Raw genomic sequence first — 16587 nt, forward strand, 5'->3', positions numbered from 1 at the left:
TGTTTCCATCTCCTTTCATACCTTTGCTGTCATTTCTAAGGTGCGAGACACCAATGTAAAAGAAGAAAAGCATAAAGTTAGGAAAAGATATTTGCAGCAAAATTGAATCAAAATTATTTATTGAAAGGAAAATCACACTTGGCAATTTGCTAGATCTCTTTGCGAACATGACCAGCAGAGGTAATCAAGGGAGCGATTGATCTGAGTATTCCTGGACATGAAACAAACAAAGGTTAGTGACATATTCATTTCTTTTTTTAGCGAACGAAGTGGTCTTTCCTGATGGTTACAATTAAAGAGATGGTTCCCAATAAAAGACAGAGATTAAGTCGCTTGGAGATATACTTCAATGTGATACAATTCACTTTCAGCCCCTAATTACCCCAGAGATGGAAGGGGTGAGTTACTTTTCTTCACTCTTCAATTCCACAGCATGGAGGTACAGACATGAAACCGCTAGAGATGGAGTTCTTGAATTGGGATCCAGCGACACTGAAGGAACTCGGCAGGAGTGAGGACTGCAGATGCTGGAAACCTGATTTTCGATCAGAAAATGCTGGAAAAGCACAGCAGCATCCGAAGAGCAGGAAAGTCGATGTTTCTGTTGCCAGTCTTTCTGCGTTCTGCAAACAATTTTCGTTTTTGGCTCAGATTTCCAGCAACTGCAGCTATTTGTATTATGTTAACATTCATAATGTTTTGGACAAACCCAATGACCTGCTCGCATCGGAAAATCGGCAGAAGTACTGGTACACCGACATGTTAGCTGAACAATACAACCATTTCATGAGCGGGAATACGATCCGGGCCACGGTGCTGAGAGTACCGAATCTTCACAAGTAAATAACAACACGAGGGGATAGATACTATCGTATTTGGTGTAAATCAAACACCCTTTATGAACATTTTCGTTGCAGATTATTTTCAACTTGTCTTCGTAGATTTACAAAGTGGGAAAAGGCCATTCCGCCTGTGTGCATTGCAGTTAATCAGAGAGCCATCTATTCGAGTCGCAGTTTCCAACTTTGGCCCAAAGTCTCGTGTGTTCTAATGTTCCCAGGGCAAATGTCAATGACTTTATCCTGTGTTCTTAAATGGCACAATTGTATGACACTTGCACAACGACTTGTAACTCTTTTGAGGAACTCATGCTCATTTTCACCCACAAAGGGAGACACACAGAAAGATACCCCCAAAGCGACAGAGGTCTCCGTTGTGGTGAGCTGGAATTTGAAATAGACAAGAGGACAAATGCAAGTTTCAAATGTGGAAGCATAGAAGTGAAGTCCCAGCAGGACCGTCAACGTGGGGCACGGTTAAAATCCGACATTCCCCTCGAGCCAGGTTGGACTCGAACCTACAATCTTCTGATCCGAAGTCAGACGCATTATCCGTTACGCCACTGGCCCAACATACACGCTAGCGCTGGCAGAATGTCGATATGTAATGCTATGGACTTTCACGGAATCAGAATTTAAAAGATGAACAAGCAGCGAAGATAATCACCAAGACTGCTTCACTTCGAAGTTTCCAATTTATGAAGCAGTGCCTTTCACTGGCAAAGGAGAAACATTTGTCCTCAGCTGCCTGCTTCAGGGTCGCCTCCTTCTCTGCTGGAAGTTTCCATCGCTTTATTCACAGTCCCGATGCGATTTCATGATCCACTCCAGTGAAAACGTGTCATGGTGTCGTCTCAGCAAGACCCTGCCGAAACTCAGCGAGAGACCTCTGGTCATTTCGAGCTCAGGATGTGGAATTAGACGAGATGCGTGACACCTTTTATTGGCACCGCCACTTCACTGCAAATTAGCGGCTCAAAACGAGCCGTTGTTAGGTTCAGCTTAATTTGTACCTTCCTGTAGTGCATTTGCTGAACAACATCAGATAGATCCCATCCGGCCCAGCTGCCTTATCTATTTTCACACCCTGCAGTATTTCTAATATCTCTTCCTTGTGAACCTCAATCTCTTCTAGTCGAGACGCAAGTATCTCTGTATCTTCCTCGCCAACATTTTCATTATCTATAGCGAACTCTGTCGAAAAATATTTATTTAGTGCTTCCTCTATCTCCTCTGACTCCACACAAAACTTCCCACTATTATCCTTGATTGTCCCAAATTTAGCTCTTTTATTGCTGACATACCTATGGAAAGCCTTAGGGTTAACCCTGATACTATCTACCAACAACTTCTCATGTCTCCTCCTGACTCTTCTCAGCTCTCTTTTTAGGTCTTTCCTGATATCGTTGGAACCCTCGAGCGCTCGAACTGAGTTTTCACGTTTTGTCCTAACATAAGACTTCTTGTTCTTCTTGACCAGGGATTCCACTTCCTTAATAAACCACGGCTCACGCGTTCTATATCTTCCTCCCTGCCAGACAGGTACATACTTATCTCGGACACACAGGAGCTTTTCCTTGAATAAGTTCCACATTTTTAATGTGCTCACCCCCTACAGTTTCCTACCCCATTCTACGCTTCCTAAATCTTACCTCATTGCATCGTAATTACCCTTCCACCAGCTGAAATTCTTGCTCCGTGGAGTGCACATATCCCTTTCCATCATGAAAGTAAACCTGAGAGAATTGTGATCGCTGTCTCCAAAGTGCTCACCTACTTCCAAATCTAAAACCTGGCCAGGTTCGTTACGCAGTACTAAATCGAAAGTGGCTTCTTCCCTTGAAGGCATGTCTACATACTGTCTCAGGAAGCCCTCCTGCACACACTGGACAAAAACTGACCCATCTATGATACTCGTACTGTAGTGATCTCAGTCAATATTTGGATATTGTCTTGAGTGTTCCAGAGTTTTTCATTGTCCCAGAGTCCAGATGAAGTTTGTATTCCTCACGTACGGGAGCGAGACTTCTTTCAATGTCTCAGATCAGTTCCTTTGCCGAGAACATCAGTCAATATCCCTTCCTCTACTCGGACTGACAGTTCACACTTCTTCATTCTCTTCTGATTCCATTCCCCAAAGAGTTTCTCAAGATTTACAATGCTGGAGCCTAAATTATATGGTTTGCTTCCTAAACATTTTTCCAACTGCCAACTTACAATATTTTCACAATATCTCTTCACAATCCTCTGGTTTGCACATGTCCAGGGATGAGAAGTCGCGTTTGGTGGAGACATTCCCGAGGCTGGTGAGTTTCACTTTGGAACAAAGATGGTTAAGTGGCAATTTCCTGCGGTTGTTTGTAATGATGGGAGAAGGAGCGGTGGTGAATGAGCACTTTGACGAGCAGGAGGAAGTGTTGCCAATGACCAGAGTCAGAGAACAGAGGACAAGGGATGAAAGGAATCTAATGAAAAGCAGCACCTCTGCTCAGGGCGTTCAATAACAACTGCAGAAACCCGATGTGTCGAGCAGTGTATCTGGAAAGAGAAACAGAGATAATGTTTTAAATATGGAACATTTCTGATGAAGAACTCGAGTTTCCCAATTCTAATCAAATTCCAGGCGTGATTTGCAAAATTGGCTTTTTGAACAGAAATTGCTCCAGCAGGAAAGCATTCACAACAGATTTCAGAAGATTCGAACCTACGTGGGGAAACCCCAATGGATGGTTAATCCATTAACCTTAACCACTCGGCTATGACTGCAGATAGGGATGCAGTTTTGAGAAGTAACCAAATCAGCCGTGATCTCATTGAAAGCTGCCGCTGACCTGATGTGTTAACTGCTTCCATCTCCTTTCATTCCTTTTCTGTCATTTGTAAGGTGCGAGACACCAATGTAAAAGAAGAAAATCACAAAGTTAGGAAAAGATATTTGCAGCCAAACTGAGTCAAAATTATTTCTTGAAAGGAAAATCACACTTGGCAATTTGCTAGATCTCTTTGCTAACATGACCAGCAGAGGTAATCAAGGGAGCTATTGATGTGAGTATTCTTGGACATGAAACAAACAAAGGTTAATGACATATTCATTTCTTTTGCTGGCGAAGGGACTGGTATATCCAGATGCTCACAATGACAGAGATTTTTCCCAATTAAAGATGGCAAATGCATTTGGGCTGGGGCGGTCGGTGTGGAGTTGCTGTGCCGAAGGGTCTGTTTCCACATTGTAAGTATTCTAATCTACAGTAATAAATGACATGGGCACAGCGCACGTTGTTCGATGAGGCATATATGACTTTTCGATTGTTTTTCTTCAAAGTTTCTTTACAATTCAAACGGGAGAGGAAGAAGGGAAATGAATGTCTCCCATAATTCTTGCCTTCTTTTATCATTCACAGGCGGTTTATTTTTCCTGTACGTTTTATTTTACAGTGTGGTTACTGTTAGTGTTCTTGTAAGCTACAGCGGCTGGTTTCCTCTTTCCTCAATGTTCCTCATCTCTACCCAAACACACTTTCCATCCTTATCTCCTGAATCAAAGTAATCTCTAACCATTGCATAATTGCCACGGAAACTGGGCTTTTCACACGCCTGGGTATGTCATTTCCCAATATTAATTGATCGTTTACTGCGTTGCAGTTGCGCACGAGAAGAGGAAAACAAAATAGAGGCCGGTGGTCCTGGGTTTCAAACACACGTAATTGCAGCTAAAACGCAATTTACTGCACACAATGCGATCACGGAAGCATGCACCGAACCGTCAGGAAGCACACAATAAGCACAATGCTGGATGTCATGTCAGGAATAGGACTAGAAACACAACAGAAATACGTCACTTGGGTACTATTTTGGACGTATTTCTCGATGAGCTATCGTGTTTTACATATGTTCCATCGGGAGTTACCTCACACAAGGAAGTAACCAGTGCTACAGACGGTCATATAATCCGAGTTCCAAGTCCCGGAGTCAGAGACACTCAGTGCCCTGTGTGTACCTACAAGGAACAGCTGTGCATGGGGTTTACAGGGTAACTGAACTGCATGAATGCAGCTCGATGGTCGTCTCTCTGCTTCTCCTCTATAGTTTTCTGTGCAGTCCCTGCGTGCAATCTTGTCAACAACGTTTGTCCGGCACAAGATGGGCATTGGTCACTTGTCTCTGAGACAGGCTGTTGGTTTATGTGTTGTCATAATTCCGAGTGGAAGGAGGAATCAGTTCCCAGAAACTTACTTTAATAAATGGAAGCGTGCTTTTTAACTTGTTGCGTGGCATATCCTCGTTGCGAAGTTCTTGCACTGCGAATCACGTTGCGGGACTATCCAATTTTGACAAAGAATTTGTGTGGCAGTCACGAGTTGCCACGACCAGCTGTCCCTCGTTCAATACGGACAAATGGCAACAACTACAAATTCGATTAGAGCAGCCCAAGTTTAATGTGACAGGGCAAACAGAAGGCAGCCAGAAGATTTCTGGGTGTCGGGCAATCACCCAAGGTACGCCCAAGGTCTGTGCATCAGTAGAATCTGAGACCAAAGTCGTCTATGTTGGTTATTCATATTCCAGACAACTTGCGTTGTTCCCCGTTTACTCTGAAAGTGAATAGACATAGTTATTTCATCGTTATTTCGAAAGACGATCCTGCATTGAATATGTTCGCCGTTTTTTGATGTTGTGGCGAAAAGGTGGGTTATCGCGATGTGAAAAGTTGCTATACTTTCATTTCCTTCATTGCTGTCCTGCTGAGGGATAAATGTGATTGGCTCTCTCGATCAGATGGGGGCACCGGCGCATTGATGGCCTAATTTAATCACGGATATAATTGGAAATGTTCACTGTTAATGGTTCGTTGTTGTGTTTTGTTTTACGATACTTGAGCACTACCTGGGACTTGGCAATACACTAAATGTCCAGCAGGTTTGGAATTGCCTCGCTGTTATTTGTGCGAGCAGTTAATGTCAGAGACGACTCACAGTGCCTCACAGACAGCACTTAAGCTTCGGTGTGTCTGATTATGGTACTTTTCAGTTTTGATTCTGTTCCACGATAAGAGCTGTCAGTTTGTGGATTCGCTGGAGAGCAAAGTGGGTAATGCGATATGTGAGATATTTTTCTTCAGCCAATATCTCTGATGGCTAACTTGGGAAAGTGTCAAGAAGAATCGTCATTGGCAGCAAATATCCGGAAAACCTTCATCTCTGGATCGGTTGGGCTCATCCACCCTCCAAACAAAATAGCCAAACTCGCTGGCTGAGTAACAAACATCATGCGTTTTTTTGCAAATGGTGTATTCAAACCATTGCCGGTGGCTGGAGCATCTCAGACTTGTCGAGCATGGAAACAAATCCCGCGATCCAACTTGCCCTTGCTGAATAGATAACCGAAATTAATCCATAAATATCTGCCAATATTTGTGCCTTATCTCTCCGAGGTCTTCCAGTCTATACACCCATTCGGATGCCTTTGAAATGTTGTGAGTGCACCAGACTCTGCCACTAAATGTGGCAATTCATTCCACACACACAAAAGTTCTGTGTGAAAAACATGTGTCCCTCACATCCCTTTTAAATCTTTCCTCTCTCACATGAAACATTTGCTATGTAGATCTGAACTCGCGTGTCTTGTGAAGAAGTGTTCCCTGACTATTTCCTCTGTCTGTCTTCCTCATGATTTTATAAGCTTCTGTGAGGCCATATCTCAGCCATGAAACTCCTGGGAATCTGACAAAGCCGATTCAGTTTCGTTCTCATGTCCAAGCACTGCAAACACGGCAAATCCTTGTAAAGGTTTTGCGTGGCCACTCTGGAACTGCGGGTGGACTCACTGTGGAGTATCAGCAATTCTGGAGAGTTATGTTGCCTCCCAGGTACTCAGGTCAGGGATGTCGCCCATCGGCTGAAGAGCATTCGAAAAGGGGATAGTGAACAGCCAGTTGTCTTGGTGCACACAGGCACCAATGAAAAAAAACGAGATGAGGACCTGCAGGGTGAATTCAGGGAGCTAGGAGAGAAATTAAAGAGGAGGACCTCAAATGTAACAATCTCGGGATTACTGCCGGTGCAATGTGACTGCCAGCGTAGAAATGAATTAAGATACGGCACGGTGAACACGTGAGTTGAGGAATGGTGCTGCAGGGCGGGTTTCAGATTTGTTGGATTTTGTGACCAGTTCTGGGGAATGTGAGACTATAAGAAAATTGACGACCTACATTTGAAACAGGCGGGAACGTATGTCCTTTCGGGAGTTTTTGCTACTACCGTTGGGGAGGTTTTATACGAGTGTGGCAGGGGGCTGGGAACCACAAGATTAAACAAGTCGGCAGTGAGGTGGAAACTGGAAACGCTGAGAATCTGGAAGATAGCATTAATAATGGGAAGAGTAGGCAGAGAGCAGATGAATGCAAAAGAACTGGTGGCCTGAAATGCATCTCCTTTAATACATGGAATATAGACAGATGAACTTAGGGCTTAGGTTGGTGCCTGGGAATATGACGCTATTGCGATTCTTGGCGAATGTGTCTATGTGTTTCTTTCTGTGGGAGACACGACGTGGGGAATAACACAGTGTGACTATGTCAAACTTCAATCCCAATGTTGTGTCATCTAAGATCAAAGCGAGAACCTCACTGCCATTTCCACTGGAAGCATCAGAACACATAAGGTTATGGACCAAAGCTGGAAACTGGGAATAGAATAGATGAATGTCTTTAAACCAGACTGCACCATGGGCCAAATTGGACTTTCCATTCTGTAAAACTTGAAGACGAGTAGAAACCAATCTACAGGGGAACTGATCAGAAATGAAATGGAAAATCCATTTCATTGAGAATAAATGCAAGAGTGTCTGTCTTCATTCCGTGTAATCTCGTAGTTAGGATTTGGAACTCTATCCGCAATAGTGTTTGTACTATTCTTGGACAGGGAATGCATGTTTTATTGTGTAAATATATCGTGGTACCAGTATTTCTTACTACTGGTCCGAACCTGGTAATGCTTGGTTGCGTGCCAGGTTATCAAAAATCAAAAAGATACAGGTTTTGGAAATATGAACTAAAAACGAGAATTTATAGAGAAACCCGCTACAACCGGCAACATCTATGGAGAGAAACAGTTTTTTTTCCCTTAAGATGGACAGGAAACAGGTTACTTATAGATTTCTAGATTATACTGTTGGGAAAATAATAATCTTACCTGTCGAATCAGGATATTTATCAAAATCACTCCTGAGCTTCCAAACATCGAATCTACAATCTTAAAAGGACTTAATCAGCTGTCATGCTAATTTCATTTTCCTGAGCTGGTGGAAGGCTATGTTTTAATGGCTACATTTCCTTTTAGTTTCCATTATTAAGCAGTCACGCCGAATGGAGAATTGTTTCTTTCAGTGTCTGCCTCAATATGGGTCTTTGTTTTTTTCTATATTTGTCTCTGTATCCTCCTGGGCCTTTTTCACATTCTCCGACTTTCTGGCTGTCCATATCCCTCATTTCCCATTTCTGCTCTTGAAGAGCCTGACATTCAGAGACAGTTTGTCATTCGAACTGCTGAGAGGCTTTCTGACGCCTGGCTGGAGTCGGTCGAAGTAGTCTCACATTCTCTGGATAATGAGTCTGTCACTTCGACCTGAGGCAAGGAGACATTTCTTCCTCAAAATCTAAAGACCCTTTCGAAGTAAAAGTTGATTTCCTTATCCAACAGAAAAAGAAAGTAATTACATGATAGCTGAAGAAGAAAAACGATGCATTTACTGTTGGTGTACAACGAATGAATGGTGACAGCAGAGAATGAGGATGATCATGTTGTGGTGTCAGTGCCATTAGCACAACATTTTCCGGGAATGCTGCAGTGTCTCCTGCCTCACCACTTAATTTCCACAAAACTGGGAATGAAGGAATGAGAATAAGAGGATGAGAAGCAGAAGTGCTTGTGGAACTGCGGGAAGAATCTCCAGGTTAAAATAGTAGTTAAAAAAAAACAACCTACACTACTGGATTTAAACCAGGAAAATGAAGCCGGAACGCGAAATCAGAATGTACAGCAATTCAAACAGGACACTGAGTTTCTCGATCAGCAACACAATAATTGCGAGAAATAACGAGCTTTCAATACAATGAGCAGGCACCAGTGTGATGGGAGCTGCTTTCACCAGCTAAGCCATGGCGCCACGTTAAAAGCCAGATTTCTCGTCCATATGTGCAATGCCTGAACCACTTGATCATAGGAATTAGAAAACGCGTTTTGTGTATTTATGTTGCTCAGTATGAATGGCAATAAAACTCTTCTTGTGCAAAAACAGACGTTTCAATGCTGAGCATGCCCCACTAAAAAGGCACAGAAAAAGACAGTATCCTCTTGCATTGGCATCCAACAGATATTTTCGTCTGTTTAAACTGACAGAATATCGAGGATGTGCTCATCTCCTCTCGCGTCCCATTAATCACGTTAATACACATGCAGGGATTTTCAAACCAAGATGAACAGGCTCATTGTTGTGAATTGACAGCAGTGGTGTGTGAGTCATTGCGAACAGTGAGCATTAAATGCTGAACCAATAGCACTGACACTGAGCCTTGCACCATCAGCTCCACACTCACATCTTGTGTTATGTCTCCTAGGCATCAGTGCACTTGACTTTAATTATTCTACCCTGCACCTCTCCTCAAGTTATTCCGACCGCTTGCAGTGTCGAAATAGGACATGCAATTATTAGAAATACATTTCTGGGACACAGTTGTCTTTCAATGATATAAGATTCATTGCCGATCCCTAATTATCCCAAAGATGTAGGGGACGAGTTACTTTTGTTAACTCCTCAAATCCATAGTATGGAGGTACTGACAAGAAAACGCTAGAGATGGAGTTCCTGGATTGCGGAAAGCAGACCGACCCAAAACTGCTGACGTAACTCACCCAGGGAAGAGCAGATGGACCCGACTCTGTCAATGTAACTCAACCAGTGGACAGAAGTCTGACATCACACGATCAATGTAACTCAACGAGGAAATTATGGCCTGACCGCAGTCTGTTAATGTAACTCACCCAGGGAAGAGTAGACTGACGCCACTCTGTCAATGTTAGTCATCCAGGGAAGAGCAGACTGACCCAACACTTTATATGTAACTCACCCAGCAAATGGCAGACTGACACCACTCAGTCAGTAAAATTTACCCAAGAAAGACCAGACTGATGCCAGTCAACGTAACTCACTCAGAGAAGAACAGGCTGTACCCATTCTGTCTCTGTCACTCATCCAGGAAAGAGCAGGCTGATCTGATTCTGTCAATGAAACACAAGCAGGGAGACGAGCCTGACCCCACTCTGTCAAAGTAACTCACTCAGAGAAGAGAAGACTTATTCCATTCTGTCTGTGTAAATCATCCAGCGAAGACAGGAATGAAACCATACTTGCTGTTAAACTCAGACAGAGAAGAGCAGACTCTCACGATTCTGAGAAAGTGACACGCCCGTGGAGAAGCAGACTGACACCACTCTCTTAACGTAGCTCACCCAGGGAAGAACAGACTGAGTGCACTCTGTGATATTACTCAATCAGAAAGGAGCAGACTGACCCCATTCTGTTAATATGACTCTCCCAGGGTAGAGCAGATGAAGCCCAATCTGTCAATGTGACTCAACCAGGGAAGAGCACTCTGACCTCACGCGATCACTTTAACACAACTAGGAAATTGCAGACTGACGCCACTCTGTCAATGCAACTCACCCAGGGAAGAGTAGACTGATGCCACTCTGTCAATGTAACTCACTGAGGGAAGAGCAAACTGACGCCACTCAGTCACTGTTACTCACAGAGGGGAAGGGCAGACTGACCCCACACTCTCCGTGTAACTCAGCAGACTGATCCCACACGGTCAATATAAGTCATTCACTGAATAGCAATCTGACCCCCGTCTATAAATGTAATTCACTCAGGGAAGAGCAGACTGATCCCATTCTGTCTATAGCATTCACCCAATGAATGAACACTAACCCCACTCTACAAATGTAACTCGCCAGAGAAGAGCAGACGGAAGCCAGACTGGCAACATAAATTATCGAGGGAAGAGAATACTGACCCCGCTCTTTCTGTTTCACTCAGGCAGGGAAGAGCAGACTGTCACCAAACTGTGAAAGAAATTCGCCCAGGGAAGGGCAGACTGACCCTACTGTATCTGTGTGACTGACACAGGTAAGAGCAACTAATCCAACCCTGTCAAAGTCTCTCCCTCAGGGAAGAATACCCTGACCCCTCTCTGTCCATGTAGCTCACCCAGGAAACAGCAGACTAACCCCACTCTGTCTATTGAAGTTCACTAATATCCTCTCAAGTACGTTGTATCCAGACACTCTCCACATCCCTGTCTCTGTAACCGTGTGCGTTCAATGGCGAATCCAAATAACCTGCAAATGTTTAGAATGTGGCAGCAAACCAGAGCTACCACACAGAAATTGGGCGAATGTGCAAACTTCCATCAGGCAGTCACCTAAGCCTGGAATGGAAACCAAACCCGACAGCAGTCGTGATTATAAAATGGCAGAACAGAAACCCAGCAAAAAGAATTGCTGTGTGTTGCAACGATTCTGAGTATTAATGAAGCCCCCCTCACTGTAGGTAATTTCCATTTTCATCACTGCCAACCTTCTTCAAAGCAAAGCATGCACTTGCTTTTTTCAGACTTCCGATATCCCGCTTTCATCCCGCTTTTTACCTAATCATATTTCTGACTTTACAATATACGTCATAACAGGTTGGCAAATGCAGAATGAGCTTTGTTCCGTTCTCCACTGATGTTGAGAGTTGTAATACAGCCTATTCGAGTAGGACTTGATGCGCTTGCGGGTGGTGTATTCGCGGTATTATGGCTTCTTTTCTTCGTTTTCGGTCGACCATTTCGAGTTCATTGCGCTGACTTCTGAAGAAGACTTTTTGGAGTCGAAATGGTAACTGTGTTTTCTCTCAGAAGACAGACGTAGCTTTATTTCTGTTCTCTAATAAATTGATCTTCTTCTGATCTTTGCAAATGAAATAGGGTGCATTACTATTGCCCGTTTTTAGTTTCAAAATCAATAGAAACATGAAGGAGACAATATCAAAGAACACAAAGTACTGAGTTGTTAAGATAATTTTTGCAGCAATGGTGGACATGAAGGTCAAAATAAGATAACGGTACAAGAACATTTAGTCTGAAAGTGGTATGTGACTTTAGTTCCAAATATATGTTTCCGTTCTTCCAGTACATCTTTTTGACTCCCAGAAAACATTGATTGTTTTCTGTATTCACTTTGTTTCGCGATATCTGTCTTCTGGTCGACCAGCGACAACTTGAATTTGCGTCTGCATTGAATAAGATTTCGCTCTTTCTTCGAAAAGAAAACCTGTGCATTATGTACCACTTATCATGCTGATGGCTAAGAAGTTCAAAATGAAATACGGTTTATGGATCGTGAGCAAGAATGAAGTGATCCACTTGCGAACAGATGTCACCACGCCCTTTTCCTACATCGGGCCTGAACGGTCCATTGGCAGAGTCTGCAGAAAGGAAATGTATAAGTGAACTAGTCCTTTGTTCAGTTTGATTTGATACCAATAGTAGTGCTGTTTTGGTGCAGAAATGTGTCAACATCTCTGACGTTAGAGTCAAAATTTAAGTCACATCTACTCCATGGAGTGTCTTCTCATATCGGAACATGCTGACATGAAAACATCTAGCTCTGATAACAAAAATTTTTTCATTAAACTGTGAGTATGTTTAACTAAGCAATTCAGACCGCCAAAATGAATAATTGGCATTTGGTTCTTCAAGCTGAGCTCTCCACACCAACCGCTCCAACGAAGGTCGTGGATAAGATCCCCATCGATTATCTTGGTCAATTTTCGTCTCAGCAACAACCAATTGTTCTGCACAATGGTACCCCACAAGCAGAGGGCTAAGTCTGATTTTCATCGTTAATTTTCAAATTCAGTTCTTAATGCACAGTTTCTTACGAATGTGGACAGCAGAAGACCGTTAACATTCTATTTCTAATATTTCCAGAAAATTCTACTCCGCTGATATCGCCTTGCCTTATCACACCTCAAGCCAGGAACCTGGATCAGTCGAGATCCTTTCCACACATGGAGTTGCTTTTTCTAATTCATTGACTACTGATATACTAGATTATTGGCCTAGAGAGTCAGTTGTAAATTAGGTTGAACTTTCTCAGCTTGACTTTCAATTGATTTTTTAAAAAATCATCATCTACAGGTAATGTATTGCATTGCTTCTTGTTTTGCTTAATTCCAAACCCCCGCTCCCGAACATCCAAATTTCACGATAGTTCGACAAATGTTTTGAAACTGATTCATGTTGGAAGTTGGTGGCTTTTTGTGTCTCGACATATAATTTATTTTATTAGACGTCTTGAAATTACTTCGGATTCTTTACAGTTGAAAATTTAGTTTCGATTGAATGCAAAGCTCAAGCTCCACGGAATCGAAATTCTGCAAAGGAATTAATGACTTTTGAAAAATTCAACGCTGTGAACAGGACTCGAACCTGCGCAGGAAGATCCCATTGGATTTCAAATCCAACGCCTTAACCTCTCGGCCATCAAAGCTCCGACAAAATTGCCAATTTTCATAGTAAAAGAACTGAATTAATGAAATACGTAATTTGAAGAACAAATTGTAAGACCCAAAGATTTCGCCAAATCCTTTGCTGGGACTCAGACGAACGTTACCTTAGCAGATTGACAGGCTTTCACCGCAAACTAGATTCTGACACAGCTGAAGTTGTGGGAATGATTCTTCATCGAATTTTAGAGTCACGGATGTACACCACATGAAGAGAGGATCATAGTTTCACTGCGTCCGATCGACTTTGACTCAATTGCTCATCATCTGGTGCCAAAGTTGTTTTTTAACATTCATCAAAATATGGTATTAGAAATACTGATGCTAAGTCCATAAACACTAGCTATATTCGTAAAATCAAAATCGGAATTAGAAAGAATGCAGAACCAATTTACAGGAATGGATCCAGCAACTAATCCGTAAGTTCGGACATCAGGTAATGAACTTGTGAGCACAAGAGAGGAAGATTGAACGAAGATTTGGAACTTGAAATCGTCTTGACGGAATTATTTGCAAAGCTTTTGCGGTTGTTCTAGAGTCATCAAGTCCTTGAACAATACAACATGGAAAGTGGCCCTTCTTTCCAACTTGCCCACGGTGCACAGTTGTCCTATATTAATAGGTTCCATTTGCCAACATTTGGCCCACATCCCTCTAAACCTTGTTACTCATATATCCAACCAGATGCCATTAAATGTTACAGTTGTACCAGTCTCCAACAATTTCTCTGGCAGCTCATTCTGGACACGACTGAAAAAGTTGCCCCTGACGTCCCTTTTAAATCCTTACCCACTAATTTTAAAACGATATTTTCTAAATTTTGACTTACTCACCAGCAGGAAAACACCTTGATGAGTAAACCTATCCATGTCCCTCATGATTTAATAATTAGATTTGACTTTATCATACTTGTCAGGAGGGAGATGTGTGGAGATTATTTATCGAAGGTTTGAAGTAGAAAGTCTGATGTACAGATTTTTAGAATTGCATCTTGGAGAAGTTTTTACTGAGTCATTGAAGTCTAGTAGCAGTTGTAGAAGTCTGTTGTGAAAGCTGCAGAAGGATGTCAGGGCACGAGAGCGAAGCATTATTTCCAATGTATTGTGGCTCAGTTCGACCGCACGTGGACTACAGTATGAGGAATTATAATCCTCAATTTAGGAAAGATACTAATGCCATATGAGGAATACCACGAATGGTGATTCGCCTTGATATCATGTATGAACGTTAGTCCTGTGAATTGAAATTGGGCAAATCCGGTCTTTTTTTTAACAGTTTCAAAACAAGAGAGGCAATTTCGTTGAGAGTTGAAAAATATTTGAAGAGGTAAACAGGGTGGTGCAATTAAATTTTGTTCCCTCATTGGTGAATCTAGAAGCAGGAGAGGACAATTTTAAAATGAAGCATTGTGATTTATGACCAGGATGAGAACTATTGATTTTTGTCTTAGCCTTGAGAAGTCTCGCTATTCAGCACTACAGTGAGCCATGGATATTTGGTCTTTGAATGCATCACTATCAGCCTGACCCGCCGACACTTACTGCATCACTATAGACCTGACCCCTCACACTTACCCCCTTAATATCAGCGTGAACCCCTCAAACTTACTGCATCACTATCCATCTGGCGCCCTCACATTTACTGCGCCACTTTCACTTGGAGACCCTCATTTTGACTGGGTCATTATTAGTCTGATTGCCAAACACTTACTTTGTCCTATCAGTCACGCCCTTACACTTCCTATATTACTATTACCCTGACTCCTTACACTTACCGTGTCACTACAACACTGCTTCCTCAAACTTATTATGTCACTATCACCTTGACCCTCTCACATTTACTGCACCACAATCACACTGACCACCTCACACCTACTGCTTCACTATGAGCTTCAACACTCACACTGACAGTGTCACTAATAGCCTGACCCCTCATACTTACTGTGTTGGTATCTCTCTGATCCCCTCAGAATTACTGCATCACAATCACTCTGACCCCTCATACTTAATGCGTCACTATCCCTCTGGCACCCTCATACTTCCTGCATCACTCACACCCTGACACATGCGCACCTACTGCATCCCTATCAGCCAAACCCCACTCACTCATGGCGTCACTCTCCCTCTAACTTGCTCACACTTAATATATCCCCATCACCTTGACACTCTCTCACTTAGTGCATCAATATCAGCCTGACCCCCTCATGCTTACTGCATCAATATCAGCCTGACCCACTCATACTTACAGCATCACTATCACCTTGACACCCCAAACTTAGTGAGTCCAGATCACACCGAACCTTTCACTCTTCTTGCATCACCTTCAGCCAGACCCTGCACACTCCTCATACTTGCTGCATTACTATAACTCTATCCCACCCAAACCGTGTTTCACTATCACCCTGACAACTCATACTCACTGCACCACAAAATTCCTGACTCCATCACAATTCGTATATCATTATTAGCCTGACCTCTTACACTTACTGTGTCACTCTCAGCCTGTCCCCTCACATTTCCTGTGTTACTCTCAATCTGACACCCTCAAAATGTCTGCATCACTGTCACTCCGAACACGTCACACGTACTGCATGGGTGTCTACCTGAAACCTCACGCTTATTGCCTCACTATCATCCTGAGCGGCTCGCACTTACTGCGTCACTAGCACACCAACACTCTTACCTTTACTGCGTCACTATCGGCCTGACACCTCACACTTACTGCATCACTATCAGCCTGACCCGCTCACACGTTTTGCGTCACTACTACCCTGACCCCCTCACAATTGCTGTGTCGCCATTAGCCTGAGCCCCTCACTATCACGCTGATCAAGCTCACAATTACAGCATCACTATCAACCTGACCCCCTCACACTTTCTCTGTCATTATCACCCTGACCCTTTCACACGTAATGCATGACTGTCACACTGAGACACTCACATTTTCTGCGTCGTTATCAGTCGGACCCGCCAGCACACAGCGTCACTATCAACCTGGCCCCTCACACTTGCATGCCTCAATATCAGTGTGAACCCCTCACACTTACTGCATGACTATCCATCTGCCATCCTCACACTTATTGCACCAGTTTCACCTTGACATCCTCATTTTTACTGCATCACTATCAGCCTGACAGCCA

General features: G+C 43.1%; 1 non-coding gene across 1 annotated transcript; it reads right to left on the reverse strand.

The window, feature by feature from the left end:
• Positions 1 to 13350: 13350 nt before the first annotated feature.
• On the reverse strand, positions 13351 to 13432 carry trnas-uga (transfer RNA serine (anticodon UGA)). Its single transcript has one exon. It is a non-coding gene; the product is annotated as a tRNA-Ser (tRNA).
• Between the last annotated feature and the right edge of the window lie 3155 nt (positions 13433 to 16587).

This window comes from Chiloscyllium punctatum, chromosome 13, assembly GCF_047496795.1.
Source record: "Chiloscyllium punctatum isolate Juve2018m chromosome 13, sChiPun1.3, whole genome shotgun sequence".
Lineage (NCBI taxonomy): Eukaryota > Metazoa > Chordata > Chondrichthyes > Orectolobiformes > Hemiscylliidae > Chiloscyllium > Chiloscyllium punctatum.